This window comes from Columba livia, chromosome W (assembly GCF_036013475.1).
Source record: "Columba livia isolate bColLiv1 breed racing homer chromosome W, bColLiv1.pat.W.v2, whole genome shotgun sequence".
In the NCBI taxonomy this organism is placed as follows: Eukaryota; Metazoa; Chordata; class Aves; order Columbiformes; family Columbidae; genus Columba; species Columba livia.
Genome location: NC_088641.1, coordinates 3,063,050 through 3,084,206, shown reverse-complemented (window position 1 = coordinate 3,084,206; position 21,157 = coordinate 3,063,050). Strand labels below are relative to the sequence as shown.

The 21,157-nt window shown below is 49.6% G+C and overlaps 1 long non-coding RNA gene across 1 annotated transcript; it reads left to right on the top strand.

Moving 5' to 3' along the window:
- Window positions 1-2,707: 2,707 nt before the first annotated feature.
- Window positions 2,708-20,231, top strand: LOC135577047 (uncharacterized). The gene is made up of 3 exons (XR_010468654.1): window positions 2,708-2,909; window positions 15,172-15,301; window positions 15,888-20,231. It is a non-coding gene; the product is annotated as an uncharacterized LOC135577047 (long non-coding RNA).
- Window positions 20,232-21,157: the final 926 nt, after the last annotated feature.

Sequence of the window (21,157 nt, the reverse complement as noted above, 5' to 3'; positions counted from 1 at the left end):
TTTAGTGCTAGATTTAGGTTATAGTTGGACTCAATGATCTTGAGGATCTCTTCCAACCAAAATTATTCTATGTTTCTATGATTCCCTGGTGAGGACGCTGTGCCATACTGGGTGCCACTGGCAGCCCCAGGGCAGGTGCGAGGAGCCCAGGGGCTCACCAGAAGCATGGGAGGACAATGGGCATTTTCTCCAGAGATGTTCATGAGGAAGCCGGAAAACCCAAAGCATCAGCTTTTCCTCACAAAGAGATGTGGCAAAGGCGGCAGAGTTTCAGCCTGAGCTGTGGAGCCAGCTCCCACCACAGCCGTGGCCAGCGGCTGTTTCTGCAAGATGCTCCAGAGAAAGGGCAGGACTTAGCTCATGCTGGGCTATTAAAGGCAGCTGCCCCTGGCCCCTGTGGCACACAGGTGGCCCTGGAGGGGACAGAGCTAGTGGCCCTTGACACCCAGAGCTCCTGTCACCCCATGCCACCCACGTATACCCAGCACAGCATCATAAGGTCTTAGTGACAAGCTGTCTTGGCTGTGGAATGGGGCCAAAGGTACTGTCCCTTGTGTCCCGGTGTTGCAAGATTCTGCTGCTCTTCATTCCCCAGGGACCCATGCAAGCCTTGCAGCTGCCCCAGCCAAAAAAGCCTGGTAAAGAGCAGGCACCTCCTTTGCTTCCTGCTAAAGCTGCCTCCATAGAAAAGAGGGATCAGGAAAAAAACTGGCAGGCAGGCAGGCAGAGGGGAAGTATGGGGACAGCATGGGGATGCTGCCAAAGGAGGAAGCCCTTTGCTTTGCCACAGGCCCTGGCCCACCCAGGGCAGCGAGGTGCTGTGGGTGCAGCAGTGGGGCCAGGGTGCTACCTGCTCACCCTGGCTCATCCCCTTGTCCGATGTCCTGAGATGCACTTGATAGTACCCCAGTTTACTCCACTGCAAGCAGGGATGCAGAGCAAGCCAGTGGCTCTGAATCCCTCCAGTGACAGAGATGCGTGGCCTCATCCTGCCCATGCCAGGCAGGGGCCAGAGCTCTGAGAGCCTGTTTGGGGGTCCAGGCTATGTTGTAGTCCGACTCCTCCAACCAGGGTCCGTGCACACACAGCACCCCTCAGGACCCAGGAACCCCTCGGTGGCCCCAGCCTGTGGACAGATCTCAGGCCCCAGCTTGGGATGCACTGCAGTGCCCCCATGGCTCTTGCAGATGGAGGTCAGGGCTCAGCACTTGCAGCTCACCTGAAATACCCCTTTGTGCTCACACATGGATTGACAGTGCAGGTATACACACCCACCTCCTCCAAATACATACTTGTGTACACACCTGTCTGTGCACACAGCACACACCCCCACCTCTCCCAACACAGACTGCACATACCTACAGGTGAGCACACATCCAGGTGCTGGCATACACATATAAGCACTTACTGTTGTCCCCAACAGTGTACACACACAGGCCTTCTGACAGCGCACACGGCTGCACATACACATGCAAACGGCTCCGCACAATGTATGCACGTCCTCCACTCCCCCAGGGCGTATGCACACCTTAAACAATGTGTACATACATATGCATGCAGGGGATGCTCCCAGTGGGTGTGCACACGCTCCCCTGCACACACACATGCAATGCACTCACCTCTCCTGGTATGTACAAATGCATGCATACTCAGACACTCTGCATGCACACATGTGGTGCTTACCCAGTGAGCACACATGTACGCATGCAAATACAGTCCCACTGCACACGCGCACACACATGCAATGCACTACCTTCTCCCAGCACACACAGGTATCTATGCATACACAGACTCTCTGTATATGTGTGCAATGGGTGCAGTATCAAATTATGTATGCATGCACAGACCCCTTGAGCACCCCTCCTATATGCTCCCCTCTCCCAGCACCCCTATGCATGCACGCCCTGCCCACACACACACTATGGCCCGCCCAGCCCCCTGCGCCTGCGGCCTCCCGTGGCCCCACGCAGGGCCGCCCCGGGCCAACTCTCGGGGCCCTCCCCGGATGATTTCCTTGACGTGCACTAGCAAATGGGAGCGGGGAGGGCTGTTGCTGCTTGCCTGCCACTTGTTGCAACAACAAAGAGAAAGAAAATAGAGAAAAATCCCATCCACCCTCATCTGCTAAGGAATAAAATAAATATCGGCGGGCGCGGCGCCACATGAGCCGGGTCGGGACCGGGTGGAGCAGTCGGCCGTGCCCCTCGGGACGGCGGGGCGAGCCTCGGGAGGCGCTCGGAGCCGGCGGCATGGTGGAAAACCTCAGCCTGGCGGCCAAATCCGCCCTGGTGCGGGCCAGCGCTGCTGCACCGCGAGGGGACGGAGCGGAGGGGACCCAGTAGAGCGGAAGTGCACGGTCGGAGAGGGGTCGAAGCACTTCCGGTCGAACAGAGTAGGACAGGGAGCGGGATAGGGGTCGCCGGTGGGAACGTTAGGGATGTCCCAGAAGGACAGGGAGCCCGGTGAGACCGAGGGGGGATCTCTGGCGGGACTGGGCGGGGGGGGGGGGCGGGTGGTAGGAGACGGTCCCTGGTGGGACCAAGGAGAGCGGTCCCCGGTAGGACAGGGTCCCCGCTGGGACCATCGGGGCGGAGGTCTCCGGTGGGACTGGAGAGGAGGTCTCCAGTGAGAGCGGAGCGGGGGTTCCCTGGTCGGACCTGTCCCCGGTAGGAGCAGAGAGGGCTTTCCCCAGAGGAGTGGGGATGAAGTCCCGGAGGGCCGGGTGGAAGCTGGGAGGGAGGCAGCCCCTTCCGTCAGCGGGTGTCGCTTCCGGTGCGGCGTCGGCTGCTACGCGGCCCCGGCCCGTGCCCACCGCCTGCTGCCACGGGGGAGGATGAGGAAGAAGGGAAGCCCCGCGACCCACCACCCTCCCGCACCACGAGTGGACCTTTGAGGAGCAGTTCAAGCAGGTAGGAGGCATATGCTGCCCCGGCACCAGCACTGGCTACCCCAGGCAGGCAGCCCCGGCATCCCCCCACAGCCCCCAAACTCGGGGTCCAGCCCACCCCAAGTGGACATGGCTTTTGCCCCTCACTACCCGTAAACCTTTTCTGTGACCCACCCTAAATGGGCAGCCCCACTGCCCCAAGCCCCATCCCAGTCCCACCCCAAGCAGATATTCTTGGTTTCCCCATTACCCCCAGACATCATCTCCATGCTACCCCTCCCCCTCCACTGCCCCCAAACTACATCCCAGGGAAGCACAGTCAGTGCACCCCAGCAAGCACCCCTGTCCTGGAGCCCCATCCTGCCCCAAATGGGTACCCCCTGAATGCTTCTCACTGCCAGCTGGTGTCTTTGTGTGCTCCCTATCTCCCTGCCACCAAGCCCCATCCCACCCCTGCCTCGTGTCCCCCACATCCCCAATGTCCCCAGGCTCCACAGCATGACATGGTGCTCAGTGTCCAGGCATTTCCCCATGCCCACCCTGATACGTGCAGACTCCATCCCCAGTGCTTTCTGTGACAGGTAAAACAGGGTGATCTCTATCCACGGAGGTTTTGCAGAGATGGACAAGGATGAGGGCTCTGGTGTGTGGTCACCCCAAGGAGGTAGCAGGCTGAGCAGCTAAGCTCCCCTGTGTCTCTGCAAGGGCCAGGGCATATTACAGCTGCTCGATGCCACTCATTGATTTCCTACATCGGCTGGAGGGAGCAGCATGTCAACCCCATAACCTCATTCTTGATGGGCATAGGGGGTCCCTTGTGCTATGGAGATCTGGTGAGGGGGCAGGATTCCTAAGGCTCATATACAGGGTGGAGGAAAGGCCTCTACATATTTAATAACTTGCCTCCATGTGTGGATCCCATCCCTACTGGGTTGTGGAAGCCCTGGTTCGCACGCCATTGCTCCGTGCACAAGTGTGAGTGTGGATTGCACAGCACCAGATTAGGTTTGTACTCCCCATGTGCTTGGCTTCATTTTGGGGGGAAAGAGGGGTGACACTGGTGGCAGGGTGGGTGGCAGGCAGGGAGAATGTGGCAAAAGGACAGAGCAGGCAGTTGGTCCCCATGCAGCTGATGTGTAGCTTTTTAGGATGGCACTGCTCAGGGGACAGTGGGATGAGTTGACTTAATGGCTCATCCACAGTGGCTCTCTGGCAGGAGGGGATGGGGACATCAGCAAGCACCTGACTTTCAGGTGCCCTGGGACCTTTTTGTTTGGAGATTGCCCTTTCTGGTTGTTCTGAAGAGTCAGAGGTTAGTTCCCTTCGTGCTCACCTGTGAGGCAACAGGTATGGGTGTGGGCAGTGCGTGCCCCATGGCTGTGCCTGGGGAGGCTGCCAGCTGCCTTTGCATGGTGCTGCCCTATATTGGGTGATGGTTTGGAGCAGGCTGCAGTGCCAGCTTGCCTTGGGGTCTGCAGGGTGGCTGTCACTCCTGTCCCTCTCCTGTGATCATCTGAAAGGGGGACATACCACTGCCTGGGAGGGATGTGTGCATCCCCTAGTCCTTTCCCCAGGCAGCAGAGCCATGCCTCGCCCAGCCTGGGGAACAGGTTCTCCTCTCTCCACAGGGGCTGAGCAGGGACAGTGGCCTTGCTCCAGCTTTTGGAAGTTTCCCAGGGGCTGGACTGCAATGTTGTGGGGTATGGAGGGCGGCATGTACCTACTCACAAGCTGCCAGGGCACCGGCAGCATGGGAATGGGGGTCCTGGAACTGGGGAGAGATCCCACGGCAGCCGGGGCTGTCTCTCCCACTGGGACTCCCTGCTCAAAGCTGCCATGTCCTAACACAGCACTACTGGCATCACCTGGAACGGGTCTTAGGGTCTGTCCTTGCTGTCATCCTCCTGGGTGGGAGGGGTGGACAGCTAAGTGAACCAGGATCCCTAAATCCTGTCCGGTTTGCAGAGAGTGGGCAGGGAGCCACTTCCCCAGCTCTCCACAGCAAGGACAGGGCCCCGATGGGGATGGAGTGGGAGGTGGGTGCAGGACCAGCCATGGGGGGTTTTCTGCACAGCGCGATGGTGCTAAAAATGGGAGTAGAGGATGAGGTCGCAGTGGAGAAACCTGTCGAGGGTTAATAGGCAAATGTTGCTTCACCCAGAGGAGCATCCATGTCCAGTTCTGGGCTCCTCAGTTTAAGAAGGACAAGGAATTACCGGAGGGAATCCAGTGGAGAGCTACAAAGATTATTAGGGGTCTGGAGCATCTTCCTTATGAGGAAAGACTGAGAGAGCTGGGTCTGTTCATCCTGGAGAGGGCTGAGAGGGGACCTTATTTATGCTGATAAATATCTCAAGGGTGGGTGTCAAGACCTGCTGTGAGGGAGTCCTGGTCCTGGAGTGGGGGACACCGAGTGGCGTCTGACCAGCGCTACCCACAAGCCCCCCTTCTCTGGGGATGGGGATGCCACCAAATTCTGATGCTGTGGTGCTGCATCACACCTTTGACTCAGAGGGCACCGGGAAGAGCCAGCTCAGCCCCACGACTTCAACTTTTACCCCCAGGGAGCCACTCACACACATGGGGATGAGCACCCTGCTTTCCTCCAAGTGATGGAAGAGCAGCACCAGGACATGGGGCTTCCCTCTCCATCTCCCGACTCTTCCTGGAGGTAGCACTGCAGGAAGGCCCCAGGCAGGAGAGACTTAAACGCCTGTATTTTGTGCCCAGCCCTCCAGCAGCAGAGTGTTTGCTGGCAGGAGGATGCCCTCCCTGCCAGGGCCCTGCTAGCATCCAACACACATTCCAGACATGCTCACAGCCCCCCCCAGGTGTGCACCCCCATACTCACCCAGTCCTATAGCTGGTGTGTGCATGTGCAAACCCCTGTGTGTGCAAGCTGTCCCGTCCCAACAGATGGGATGAGGGATGAGTTAACTCTGAACACGACACACACCCTGACTCAACAGATGAGACCAGGTGTGAGTTAACTCCGGGTAATTCTGCGCGGCAATGCGAAGCGAATGACAGACAATCACTCCGGGGGTCCAATTATGAATTTGCTAAAAGCACATGGTGGTATACAAATTACAGCAATTAGTGACTTGTCAGAAGTATGTTATAGTAACACAAAACTTATCAATACATTGATGGCAAAAGCCCTTCTAAAAAACAGTGGATTGGCAACAATTAGTAACTGTAATGCAAAACTTAACAAGACTTTAGCAGCAGAACTTACAATGGTATTACTTTTATATGTTCAAGAAAAAGAAAGAGAGAGAGAGAAGGAAAACTAATATATCAGAAAGGGAGAGAGAGAGCAAGATCACAGAATCAACTAGGTTGGAAAAGACCTCAGAGATCATCAAGTCCAACCCTTGGTCCAACTCTAGTCCGTTTACTAGATCATGGCACTAAGTGCCATGTCCAATCTGAGTTTAAAAACCTCCAGGGACGGCGAGTCCACTACCTCCCTGGGCAGGCCGTTCCAATGCCTGACCACTCTCTCTGTAAAGAATTTCTTTCTAATATCCAGCCTAAATTTCCCCTGGCAGAGTTTAAGCCCATGCCCCCTTGTCCTATTGCTAACTGCCTGGGAGAAGAGACCAATCCCCACCTGGCTAGAACTTCCCTTCAGGTAGTTATAGAGAGTGATGAGGTCACCTCTAAGCCTCCTCTTCTCTAGACTAAACAACCCCAGCTCCCTCAGCCTCTCCCCATAGGTCTTATGTTCAAGTCCCTTCACCAGTCGTGTTGGTCTTCTCTGGACCTGCTCCAGCACTTCAATGTCTTTCCTGAACTGAGGGGCCCAGAACTGAACACAATACTCCAGGTGTGGCCTCACCAATGCAGAGTACAGGGGAAGGATCACTTCCCTTGTCCTGCTGACCACGCTATTTTTGATACAGGACAGGATACCGTTGGCCTTCTTGGCCACCTGGGCACACTGTTGGCTCATGTTGAGCTTCCATTCAATTAGTCCCCCCAGGTCCCTTTCTGTCTGACTGCTCTCCAGCCACTCTGCGCCCAGCCTGTAGCACTGCAGGGGGTTGTTGTGACCAAAGTGCAGCACCCGGCACTTGGCCTTATTGAACTTCATCCCATTGGCATTGGCCCATTTTTCCAGTCTATCCAGATCCCTCTGCAGAGCCCTCCTGCCTTCCAGCAGGTCGACACTCCCTCCCAACTTGGTGTCATCAGCAAATTTGCTGATGATGGTCTCAATACCCTCATCTAAATCGTCAATAAAGATGTTAAACAGGACTGGACCCAACACTGATCCCTGGGGAACACCACTAGTGACTGGCTGCCAGCTAGATGCAGCCCCATTCACCAGCACTCTCTGGGCCCGGCCCTCCAGCCAGTTCTTAACCCAGCGTAGAGTACACTTGTCCAAGCCATGGGCTACCAGCTTTTGCAAGAGTATATTATGGGAGACAGTGTCAAAGGCCTTGCTGAAGTCCAGATAGACCACATCCATGGCTTTGCCCTCATCCACCAGGTGAGTCACCTGATCATAAAAGGAGATCAGGTTGGTCAGACAGGACCTGCCCCTCCTAAACCCATGCTGGCTGGGTCTGATCCCTTGTCCATCCTGAAGGTGCTGTGTGATTCCATTCAGGATGATCTGCTCCATAACCCTGCCATGCACCGAGGTCAGGCTGACAGGCCTGTAGTTGCCAGGGTCAGCTCTGCAGCCCTTTTTGTGGACTGGGGTAACATTGGCCAATTTCCAATCATATGGGACCTCCCCAGTGAGCCAGGACTGTTGGAAGATGATGGAGAGCGGCTTGGCAAGTTCTTCTGCTAGCTCCCTCATCACCCTAGGATGGATCTCATCTGGTCCCATAGACTTGTGAGGATCCAGATGGCTCAGTAAATCACCAACTATTTCCTCCTGGAATACAAGGGGCCTCTTTGGCTTCCTATCTCTGTCAACCACCTCCAGAGATGAGTTGTCCTGAGGGCCACCTGTCTTACTGGTAAAAACTGAGGCAAAGTAGGTATTAAGTACCTCAGCTTTCTCCTCATCTTTGTTAACTATATTTCCCTCAAAGTCTAACAAAGAATGGAGGTTTTCCTTGCCCCTCCTTTTGTTATTAACATATTTGAAGAAGGACTTTTTATTATCCCTGACAGAATTGGCCAAATTAACTTCCAATTGCACTTTTCTTTCCCTGATTTTTTTTCTGCATGATCTAGCTATTTCCATAAATTCTTCATAAGTAGCCAGGCCTTTTTTCCACAGTCGGTAAAGTCTCTTTTTATTTCTGATTTCATTCAGAATCTCCCTGTTTAGCCAAGCCGGTTGTCTTCCCCGCCGGCTAGCCTTTCGGCACACTGGTATAGCCTGTTCCTGTGCACTCAAAACCTCCTGCTTGAAGCATGTCCAACCCTCCTGGGCCCCCTTGTTTTTAAGCATTGTTTCCCAGGGTATGCTCTGAACTAGACTTCTGAATAGGCAAAAATTTGCCCTCCAGAAGTCCAGCATAGAGGTTTTGTTAATGGTTCTCCCTGCATCTCTGAGTATTGAAAATTCTGTTATTTCATGGTCTCTATGCCCCAGGCGGCCTCCAACCACTACATCTCCCACCAGCCCTTCTCTGTTTGTAAACAGTAGGTCTAGCAGGGTCTTGCCCCTGGTGGGCTCATTTACCAGCTGATGAAGGAAATTGTCCTCTATACACTCTAGGAACTTCCTAGACTGCCTCTTCTGTGCAGTATTGAGCTCCCAGCAGATATCCGGCAGGTTAAAGTCACCCACAAGAACAAGGGCCGTCGATTTTGAGACACCTGCCAGCTGCTTGTAGAGTAATTAATCTCCTTCATCGTCCTGGTTGGGCGGTCTATAACAGACACCCACGAGGATGTCAGCCTTGTTGGACTTCCCCCTGATTCTGGTCCACAGGCACTCAACCTTGTCACTGCTGACCTCAAGTTTAACAGAGTCGAGTGACTCTCTAACATATAAAGCCACCCCTCCACCTCTCCTACCCTGCCTATCTTTTCTGAAGAGCTTGTAGCCACACATAGCAGCACTCCAGTCATATGAGTCATCCCACCATGTTTCTGTGATGGCAACTATGTCATAGCTTTCCTGCTGCACGATGGCTTCCAGCTCCTCTTGTTTGTTGCCCATACTGCGTGCATTAGTGTACATGCACTTCAAGTGGGCTGCTGATTTCCCTCTTAATTTGGGCTTTCCATCCTTAGGCTGATCTTTGGAGAGCCCAGTTTCAATCCCTTCCCCCTTCAAACCTAGTTTAAAGCCCTCCTGATCAGCCCTGCCAACTTATGGGCTATAGTCCTCTTGCTCTCCCTAGAAGGATGAAGCCCATCTGATTCGAGGATCCGATATCGTTGCAACGAGGAAGGCCCCAGGCAGGATCATAATATCACCCTTTTGGCTCTCCTGCTGTTTGTTCAAATTGCCATTCTCCACAGAAGGTACACCACCTGCTTGCTAATAGGCTTCTGGACCACCAGGTCTGTGAGCATCTATAGCACTTGTCACGGAGGCAACCCACAGGTCAATTTAAGGGACAACAAGGTCCAAAAACAACTTTTATTAGACCGGCGAGGAACAGGGTTTTAGCACTCCAAAAGTGACTTAAATACAGGTTCGGATATCAGGGGAGGAAAATTATTGAGAGGGGCGGTCCACAGAGTGCATGCACGTGGCTTCACTCAAAACAATGCCGGAGCCGTCCCCGAGTCCCGGAGGAGTACACACTTGCCTAAACACGGTGTGGGATTATTTTTATAGAGATACACGTACTCGTAGTGAGTACGGAAAGTGTGCACTCGCGATTCCGCGAGAGTAAATTTATAATACGCTCGCAGTCCTGCGAGAGTTATTTTACACGTGCAAATGTGCACGGAATCCTACACGTGCTTATGTGGAAGCACAGGAGGAAAATACACTCGCGATTGTGCGAGGGGCTTTCGGCGGCCACTCGCGATTGTGCGAGGAATAAAATACTTGTGCAAATGTGCACGGAAAGAAAATACACCCGCGATTCTGCGAGGATTAATTTTACACGCGCTCATATGGAACGCGGAAAGTTATACGTGCAAATGTGCACGAAAAGTATAAATATACTCGCAATCCTGCGAGAAGTTTACTTACACCCGTGGCGGCAAGGCAAGCGGAGTCCCCATCCCGGGGAGGGGGGCTCTCGGCAGCAGCATCTTGCTCGTGCTCCGAGAGACCCGCGGCAAATGGGCGGAGTCTCGACGAGAGTCCCGTTTTTATACTGGCTGATCAGATCTGACTGTAGGCACTCTAGAAGCTTCTCTGCACCCCCCACACTGGCTGTGGGTGCCCCTGAAGCCTCCAAACATCCCCCACACTGGGCGCGGCTCAGTGTGCCTTGGCACTCCCTTCTTCTAATGTACCAGTAGCCAGGGTGCTCTGGGCCAAACAAAAGAAGCTGTTAGCCTCAAGTAGCAGAGGAAGAGGGAGATGTGCCATACTGAAGGAGGGAGGGGGGTTGCAATCTGCCACAGCACTGAATTAGGATCCATGATTTACATCTGAAACAGTCCTCACAACTTACCTCCCTCCTGTCCATCTGCATCCGTTGAATCTTTGTTGTCTTTATTCGGCCATGACTTGACCCATTTCACGGGAATCCACTTCGATCCTTGGCCTGTAATGACATGAGCATAACCTTTTTCCCCAGGTTAGCAACTGATGTGGCCTTTTCCATTGACCATTAACTAGTGATTTGACCATAACTAACATAGGTTCTTTCTGATTTAGCATGTTTTTGGGTCATACTTGCAAAGTGTTTCATCACAGGGCAAATTGGGGCTGCACCACCTAGATATAAGTGATTCATAACATACGATGCTTTTGACAATTGGTTTTGTGGTGTTTTCCCTACTTCTCCCCACTTTTTGTTAAAAAAAAAAAACAAAACAGTTCAGAATCACATACGTGTGTTGGACCTTGACTACATACTCAGAATCACAAACCAAATTTAGAGGTTCCTCCTTAAAATGCTATAAGTAATGTAAAGCTGTGCCAAGTTCTGCTAATTGGGTTGAACCTTCAATAATTTTTACAGAATGATGCCAATTGTTATCTTCACACCAGACTACTACAGCTTTATGAGACTTCCCAGAACCATCAACAAAAACTGTGCAAGTATGTAGGATCAGACCAGATACAAGAATGGTCTGTGACCTGATGTTAAAGACTTGCAGGTTCTGCAGCAATTTACATTTAGGCATGACAAAAGCTGTGCTGTTAAGAAAACCAGCTAGTGCAATTTACAAGGACATAGACTGCAAAGAAAAAATCAAAATTAAATTTCACAAATGGTACATATATGACAAAAGGATAGTGGCCTATTAAGACTTAAATTAATTCCCTGCATTTCTTGATCAGAGTAACAATCAGTATATCAGTCTGTTAGCAATCTTATCTTACTGTCCCACAATAGCCACAGGTTGTTTCTATGTTGTAGCTATAAATAGAGAAATCTGCAAGTCCACTCGAATGCAATCAGCCTGTAAGACTGTCATAAATTTATTCCTCAAAGTTTCTAACTCCCTTTTAGCTGTCATATTTATTGGATATTGTTTTCCCTTACCGGATCAAAGTCCTGTTTCAGTTCTATCAGTGTAGTGTTTGCTTTATCAAAACATTGGCTGTTAATACTAGTGGAAATACAGCATTCAAAATTTCCTTGGAGATTTCTCACTTGAAGAAAGCAGATCTGCACCATCCAAGCAGCTTCTTGTAGGACATGCAACTAAACAGAATTCTTAGAAAACGTTATTTGAGCTTACAATTTACTTAACAAATCTTGACCCAAGAGAGGGTATAGGGCTTTCTGGCAAATACAAGAATTCATATGGTGAAACTTTGTTCCAAATTTGGCATTCGATTTGTCTCAAAAAACAGCCTTTTTTCATTCTCTCCCATGACCTCAAAAACTAGCATGGTAAATTTACTAAGAAGTCTCTTACAACTATTTACCACAGAATAAGTCTATTAAAAAAATTTTGGTTTAATTTCCGAGCTTCATTAGAACTACGGATCCACTGGCAATGCCTTTAAATTTTACCCTCAAACTCCTTCATGCAGTATTACAGTTCTCTAGCAGTAACACTGCTGAGGGGGTGGGGGGAATAAAACTTCCCTCTCGCCCCCATCTGAAATGGCAAGACCTCCAGCCCAGCATGAAAACATATCAGTTCAAACTCCACATCAAACCAACCTGGCTCCACTCCACACCCAAATCAGTACCAGTCTGACTCAGAGAAGCACTAAGCACTCTGAACCCCCAAAGCTGACCAGTGTGAAAAGACTGACTTCAGCAAGGAGGTAAAATGATGAGCTCTTTCCCCAGATGTGCCAGAACCTAAGAAACAAGACTGAGGCAAAAAGAAACAGCACCAACAACCCCCGATCCAAAGCCGAAAAACAACACAGTGCCACAACAAAAATGGATGACAACACCACAGGAAAAAAAAAAAAAAGGGCAGCAGGCAACCAGATTTTCTTTTTTTTTCTTTCTTTTTTTTTTTTTTTTTTTTTTCTCACTGCAGTTTAGATATAGCCAAGGCCACGCTGGTGGTGTAATCGCTGGTACGAAGTGGGAGGCTCTGGCAAACTCTTCAGTTACAATAAGTTGAGTTTATCTTGTAGCTTGCCACAGGCCTGAAATTTATGTTCAAACACAGGCCTGGGATATTTTGCTTTTTTGTTTTCCCATTTCATTCCAACCATAATACACTTTATACCCAATTCCAATTAGCTCAATAGTCGTTACATTCCTCAGCCCCATTTACCTTTTACAATTTACAGATGTCAAAAACCAGTATAATAAACATCAATCCATTATTCTATTTTCCTAGATCCAAATCAGTTCATATTCTAGCAACTTTTAAATACAACCACATACAATACCAAGTTCACATCCATCATAGCATTTTGGTGAGTTTTTTTGTGGGTTTTTTTTGGTTTTGTTTTTATTTTTTATTTTTTTTCAATGCTACTCAGAGTTTAACAATTTATATTATTTTCTGGTCTCAAAATTACTAGATAACAATATAAGCAATTACTCTAATGTGTAAGGATGCATCCTAAGGGGGAATGAGGTGGTATTTTCGCAACGGAACCGGTTACTGTTTTCTAATTATCTCCCCAAACAAAATTATTTTGGTACCAAATATAAATATGCAAATTAAAATGCTGAGCTCAGATATGAAAATCAAATACCAAGTTCAAATATGCAGATGGATCACAGTTACACTTATTCAAGACAATATCTCAATTTTTGCATTGCACCTGTGATCTGCTTACTGCTCAGCCATGTAGAGGTCAGTGGGTGCTGGAGCCCAATTGGCACCCGCCCCCCTGCCACCACAGCAAGCTGGACTGGGCAAGGCTTTTATTAGTGTCTCATCTGGTGCGCTACAACTGTTATTTCAAAACCAGGATTCTTTACTTGGTGTGCATACAAAAGAGCCAAATCTAGCACATCGAGATGAGACACAGCCTATCACAAAGTTGCGCAAGTCTGGATATTGGAATAAAGCTAACATGCTAGAAAGAAAAGTAACAGCTACTACACAGAAAGTTTTGCCATCACATTCACGCATTAAAGAACTAAATTACTCATGATCTTCTGTGTTATCACAAAACGCACATTTTTAGTCCATGGATTCTCATTATTTAACAGTCTATGAACTTACTGTACCACATAACAAAGAAAGACCTATTAAACTGTAATATGCTTAAACAGATACCCACAAAGAAAACAGGTTAATAAGGAAAGCATCTTGCAGACTTCTGCAAGTTTACTGTGACCTGTGTGTTATCAGTTAACTCTCTCTCAGCTTGTTGAAGTTCAAACCATTCCACCTGTAAAACTGCCTGAAATGATTTAATGATCTCTTGTAGAGATTTATTTTGTCCTGCTCTTCTCACCTTAAAAACGACATTAATTGCAACAAAGTGTTATACTTCAAGATTCTATTCTCCGGACACTTTTCCCAATCATTTAACTTATACAGCTGCCACCATTAATTGCAATATTTCACAAGATCTTCCTTCCTCATATTTCCAAGTGCTTTCCTATGTTTTAAAACACCTCCCAATACCAATTTCTTAGGAACACAACTGAAAACAGTCGTTCCTGACCCCATCTCGTAAGTAAAAACCATGAGAAGAGGGAGGGAGGGGGGAAAGCACAGGGCTGCTTGCAGTGCAAGTGGGAAAAGTGGGGAGAAAGCCCACAGTGTACCCACACGAACAATGTCACAAAGAAAGAAATGCAAACAGCAACCAGTAAAACAATTAACTCATATTCCTGAAAAGCTGCTTGATTTTCAGAGAGGCAATACACAGAAGCACGTAATATGTACTGTAAAACTTGCAGATAACACGTTGATAGCAAACATTAGCATTCTGTACTGCTAATTTCAACACCAGTGCTTCCTTAGCTTCTAAGTTTTCAACCTGCTTATTGATGGCCTCTTGAGGATGGTCAATAAATTGCATGTAATTCTCATTGGGACCCTCATTAAGAGTTGTAAATGATTTGGCTGCAATGTTGGTTTCAGGCACCTTTATCATAGCTTGATATGCGAGGTCTGTTGACTGCCTCAGGATTTCAGAAACTAATCACGCCTGTAATTGTGGTGTGTCAATTAGTGTCTCTTCCAAGATTTGGGGGATACCCGCCCCTTTCAATGAGTCCCCATCGTTCTGTCATAAATGATGTATAGCTGTTACATTGGATAGGTCTAATTTTGCTTGAGTCTTTCATGGTTTCTATCTGATCTCGTGGCAACACGTACACATACTCCTTTTCCTTTTAACTTTTCAAAAAAATGCTTCAGACCCTCATCCTCATTTGAGTCATCAGATAACACGGACTTGAACGGTGCTGGAAAATCATTAGTAACGGGGGTTTGGAACAGTGCACATTCTCACCAATACTTTCTAGCATCATAATTATTCATATAACCTGAGTCCCCAGGAGCACCCCCTTTCCCGTCACGATCTGCACGACCGCATTGCCGACTGCTGCATTCACTCGCTATTAACTGATCTAATCTTTCACGCAGTTCTTTTGTCCAGTTCTTATCCAGTGACTCCTTCTGCTCTCTCGTGGAAGTTGGAGGGTTAAAAGGCATTAAAGGCAGATACAGATTGGTAAATGGACTGATAGAACACTTGTTTATGACTTCAGCATTCTCAGCTTTCACAGGTTCTTTGGACAAATCGTCCGACTCCAATCCTTTGGACTTGTTGTTCTCACCAGGGTTGGGCAATGGTACAGGAGGCCACCTGCTTGGCATTTTTCCTCCCCCCACCTCAGACCGCTGAACCATCGGGGGTGCCGAAGGCACAGCAGGGGATGGAGTTGGGAGGGCATCGAAGACACAAACCGGGTAAGCTTCATAGCTATTTTCAGGTTTCTTACCAGGCTGCAACGCTGCAAAAATTCTGGCAGCAGCAGATCGTTCAGCCTTAAGATCTTTTAAGGTGGTAATTATAAGCTTCCATGTAGTTGCTAATGATTTAGCTTCTTTATCTCCATTGCTGACTTTATCCCATAATTTCTGCCCTATATCGTCCCAAAGTTCAAGTTTTGAGTCATTAATGCTTGTAACAGTCTTTTCAGCTTTTAATTGCTTCAGTGTAGTAATTATCAGTTGCCAGGTGGTTACAAGGCCGAGAATATCTTTTTCACTGTGACTGATCGCCTTCCACAACACATTTCCCACTTTTTCCCAAGTCTCTATTTGAAAAGCTCCTGACAGATCAGCAGGAAACCCATTGCCTCTGCACCAAATTAATAGTCTTTTGTGGTTACTCTCCTCATACTTCACCCCTCTCATAGAGAGGAGCCGCAGTATTTCTTCTTCTTCTTTAGATATATTCTGCCCCATCTCCTCTCGCCCCCAGCTGCTCACCTCTTTGGGTGTCCGTTGCAACGATATCTGATTCTCTATCCCTCCTCTGTCACTTCTGTAGCGATCAATCAGGAGTCACGCAGCCCGCAGACTACGTCCCGGTCACGGTCCAGCCGCGCCGTCTCCAGCTGGGGCTCACTCCTCGCAGCAGTCATCCCCTCGCCATAAATTCTCCTTGTGGATCATGTCAGAATCACCACTTGCGAGGGCGAAAACTCATGGACTCCACACAATCCAATATGAATTCAAGCGAAGCCATTTATTACAGAAACAAGCCTCCTTATATATGCAGTTATTTCCTGATCACATGTCCACACTCCAAGCATGCGTTAGCTGATTGGATATTGTCTATGTTCACGAGCTGTCCACATGCCCGAGTGTCACTGCTGATAGGTCTGTTGATTTACGTCGTGTTTTCAGCTTTCCAAGGTGGCCTTGAAATTTTTTTTGGGCCTGGCTAGTTTAATAACAAATCTCCATCTAATAGAAACCCATCTAATAGAAACCCATCCACACATTAACTTCAAGAAAATCCCTCAAAGCTTCCACACCTGTTCAGCCATGACTGAGTAACAAAGGGCTGAGCATGGAAGATGCGCACTTGCTGAGAACCTGAGTCTACTTCCTGCACCACAGCCCCTAGATGGACAGATGTAGGATGGCGGGATGGGGCCATGGCCAGTGCTGGCAATGGCACCACGCAGCACGTTTTCTCCAGATATGTGGCTCTAAACCTTGGGTGAGCCATGCTGGCACCCCATGCCTCAGTATCCCCTCCTGCAAAACAGTTTGAGGAGGAGGCTGGAGACCCTGCAAGCTCCCTCTTCACCCTGGGGCTGGGCTGCAAGTGGGGGCCTGCTGTCCCAAGGTCAGCACTGCTAGCAAACAGTCTCTCACCTTCCGTGAAGCCAGGTTAATGTTTGCAGCAAGCAACTCTTCCAGGAGAGGGGGCTTTTAATGACCTGCTGGATCTGCCACATTATCAGCGCTGATTAAACCTGCTGCTCTATAAAGCGCCATTAAATATTAAGCACGATGAAAGGTTCGGGGTGGTTAGCCGCGGCACTGGGAGAGGGCTCTGACTGGGATTGTCCAGCCACACTGGTGGGGTGACTGCTGAGGCTGAGGGATGCTGGAGCAAGCAAGCCCTCCAGTGCCTATCAGGGCTGTGGGTTCAGGGGACCAGTTCCCCCACTATGAGCTGGCAGCACCTTCAAATGCATCCAGAGTCCAGGCAAAGCCGTCCTGTAACCATTAACTTATGTAACAGCTGGTGGTGAAGGTGAGTGGTGGCTCGCAAGGTCAGGAAGTGGTTTGTGACCAGCAGGAAGTGAGCTGCCCCCCAGGTCTGGGCATGGGGACGGGGCAGGGGGAGAGAACCTGTGAGACCTCAGCTCCTTTATGTGTGCCTGTGGCAGGATGCAAGCCCCCCTCTCTTCCCTCTCCCTCCTTCAGTATGGAAGGAGTAGACACAGCTCCCTCTCTCTCTGCTACTTGAGGCTAACAGCTTCTTTTGTTTGGCCTCAGAGCACCCTGGCCAGGGCTATTAGGAGAAGGGAGTGACGAGGCGCCACTGAGCCCCTGGGCACCTGCGGCCAGTGTGGGGGATGTTTGGAGGCTTCAGGGGCACCCACAGCCAGTGTGGGGGTGCAGAGAAGCTTCTAGAATGCCTACAGTCAGATCTGATCAGCCAATATAAAAAAACGGGACTCTCGTCGAGACTCCGCCCATTGTCGCGGGTCTCTCGGAGCATGAGCAAGATGCTGCTGCCGAGAGCCCCCCTCCCTGGGATGGAGACTCCACTTGCCTTGCTGCCACGCGTGTGAGTAAAATTAACCCTTGCAGGATTGCGAGTGTATTTATACTTTCTGTGCACATATGCACGTGTAACTTTCCGTGCTCAGTATGAGCACATGTAAAATTAATCCTCGCATAATCGCGGGTGTACTTTCCTCCCATGCTTCCACATAAGCACGTGTAATATTCCGTGCACATTTGCACGTGTAAGTAAATTAACCCTCGCAGGATTGCGAGTGTATTATAAATTTACCCTCGCAGAATCGCCAGTGTACACTTTCCGTACTCACTACGAGTATGTGTATCTCTTTAAAAATAATCCCACATCGTGTTTAGGCAAGTGTGTATTCCTCCCGGACTCAGAGACGGCTCTGGCATTGTTTTGGGTGAAGCCATGTGCATGCACACTGTGGACCGCCTGTTGTATTAGTTGCTGCCCCTTAATAATTTTCCTCAACTGATATCCGAACCTGTATTTAAGTCACTTTTGGAGTGCTAAAACCCTATTTCTCACCGGTTTAATACAAGTTGTTTTTGGACCCTGTTGTCCCTTAAACTAACCTCGGGGTGCCTCCGTGACAGTGCCCCATAGTGGGGGGAGTGGAGGGGGGGCATGGGGCTGTGCATCCACTGGGAATGGCCAGTCCCTGTGGTTGCAAGCCTGCGGAGTAAACTGAGGCACCAGCAACTTTCCCATCCCTCCATCCCATCAGGACACCAGGCAGGGACACCCCAGTGTCCGAGTGCCTGGCTGTGCACCATCTTGCTGGGGAAGGAGCCAGGGATACTCAGTTTGGAAGTGGCAGTGATGCTCCATAGGGGCACAAGGACCCCAAAATAGCCCATGGGTGGTTGGCCACCTGTGGCATCCAGCTGCACCCTGGAGGCCGGGACAGGGGAGCATGGGGCTGATCATCACCTGAGCTCCCTGCATGAGCAGCGGTCAGATGGAAAAATTAGCAGCACGGCTAATCAATGTGGTGAATGTTAAGTGGCTCAGGGTTGGCGGGGGGACACGAGGTGGGGGGGAGTTGAGCAGGGACTGGGATCTATATGGCTCATATTAAATAGATTAAATCCTGGTTGTCAATCTGAGCCCTTGCTGCCAGCAGGCGGTGGCGGCTGAACGGGGGCTGCAGGGTGTCCTGCTGTGATCGCTTCCCTTGGCAGCAGGGCCGTGGGGGAGCCATGGAGGGTTCACCAGGGCAGGGTAACCTGGAGATGCCTGGGGGTTTGGCTTAGCACCTCACCGGATCCCTCCTCTGGGGGATCAGCTGGGCCATGGGGTGCCAGGGACTTCAACTCCAGCCCTACAAGCCTCCCAGAGTTGCCTCTCCTGGGTGAGTGTGAAGTGCTAATGATCGTCATGAGGAGGCAGGAGAGGCACAAGGTTTATTCATGTCCCTTTAATAAACCATGTTTGATCTGCTGACTTGCCTGCCTGACAAGCCCTGTTATCCCCATCCCTTAAGGAATAAAGACATTGCCATTGCAATGGGATGACGGAAGGGAGCAGGGTCCCAGGAGATGCACCCCAGGTGGCGATGAGGACACGCTGCTTTGGCACTGCATCAGCACCCAAGTGTCTGTGCCAGGCAGAAGTGGGGTGTCGCTGAGGATACCATGACTTGGTGGGGGGGGGCAAGCCCTGAAGCCCTGTGGACTGGGTCCCCAAGGTCAGCAGAGCAGAGCTGCATTGTGCACCAGTGATCCTCAGGCTTGACAGCTTAATAATTCTATTTATAGAGGAATACAGTTGCATAGTTTAATGAGTCACTGATTATATAAATGCAAACACAATTAAAAGGGTCCTTGCTCATAGGTTGCCAAAAGCAGGGGCTACTGCTCTTGTTGCACAAGTGCCCCTGGGCTGCATCAAAAGAAGTGTGGCCAGCAGGTCAGAGAATCATACAATCATTTCAGTTGGAAGAGACCCTTGTAATAGACTTAATGATATATTTGTTAATCAAACCGGTCTAAATGGATATGTTATCAGTGGCTGTGAAACCTGAGCATATAACATGATATTAGTACATGCTGCCATTAAACAATGCAACCTGTATGTAGTCTTTGTAAAAAACTTGTTCCACAGATATGTGTAAAAGCCTAATTTAGTGTACCCTGCAGAACATTCAGTAAGAGACTGACAGAGATAAGGGCCCAGTTGCATCCTTGTGTGAACGAGATAACAGGGGTCTTCAGCACAAAGCGGGATGAAAACCAGCTCAAGCCGTTGAAGCCTTGGCCAAACCCAGCGTGCTAGGCCAAAGATGAGAAGTGCACGACAAGATAGACTGCAGCCTTCATCCAAAAGACCTCCGCCCGTGACCACCCGGAGACACTGCGCAGGCACAACAGGAAAGAGCCAAAGGTGAAGACTATAGATATAATTCCTTGGAACTCATTTTAATAAGAACGGCCTTTTTGAGGAAAAAGTTATGAATATGTATAGGCGTTCCTGTAATAACCATGAATATGTAATCCTTTACCACATTTAACCAAGCTTGCTGCTACTGGAAAGGCGCGCCGTGGTGGAGCGGAGACTCCCCAGCCGCCCAGCACTGTTTTGCCCGCTTGCCGCTTGCTGCAATAAATTCTAACCAATTTATTCTGACGAGTGCGTGCTATTTATCGTGATCATCTATACCACCCTCAGGATCAAGTCCAACCATAACCTAAAATAACTCTAGCACTAAACCATGTCCCTAAGAAACTAAATGCCTTTTAAACACCTGCAGGGATGGTGACTAACACTTCCCTGGGCAGCCTGTTCCAATGCCTGACAACCCTTTCCATGAAGAATTTTTTCCTAATATCCAATCTAAACCTTCCCCGGCACAATGTGAGGACATTTCCTCTTGTCCTATATTAACAAGTAGTTCTGAGAAATGTTTGTTCATTAAAGCTCCTGGAGATGTTTGTTTGAGGTCTGAGAAGTGTTTGTATGCTTACTTGCTTTGTCCTGCTTGATGTATTTACCTAACAAGGAGATGTTTGTTTGAGTTCTTACTTGCTTTGTTCTGCTTGATGCATTTACCTCATAAGTAAGCAAAGTAAGGCGATCGAAACTGGCTACGCAGCAGTCAACCTCACATGATGCAAGACACACTGTGAGAGCCTTCAGCATGAGTGAAAAGTTACACCCGGAAGCTGTGGACCAGAGATGGACTATAAGAACCAGAGAACTGAATCAGCTGTGTGTGGGTGCCGCAAGGGAGACTGAGGTCTCTAGGCTGCACCCAGCACTGTCTTTGCTTATTGCTTGATTAAAAATAAAACTTTTGTTAGTTACAAGACTAAGTCAAAATTTATTACAATTTGGTGCCGTGCCTCGGATGAAGGATATTCGGTGGCGATCCTTTTTGAGGGAGGCGTCCCACTTCTTTTTCTAGCGGCCCATGGAGGATTTTGCCGCCATCCTTCACCGACGAACCTTCTAAATTGCAATAAGCAAAGTAAACGCCGGCAGCCCCTTAAACTTTGTGCACGAAGACTCGAGTGAAGACGCAGGACGCGTGAGTATAGGCCGGATTT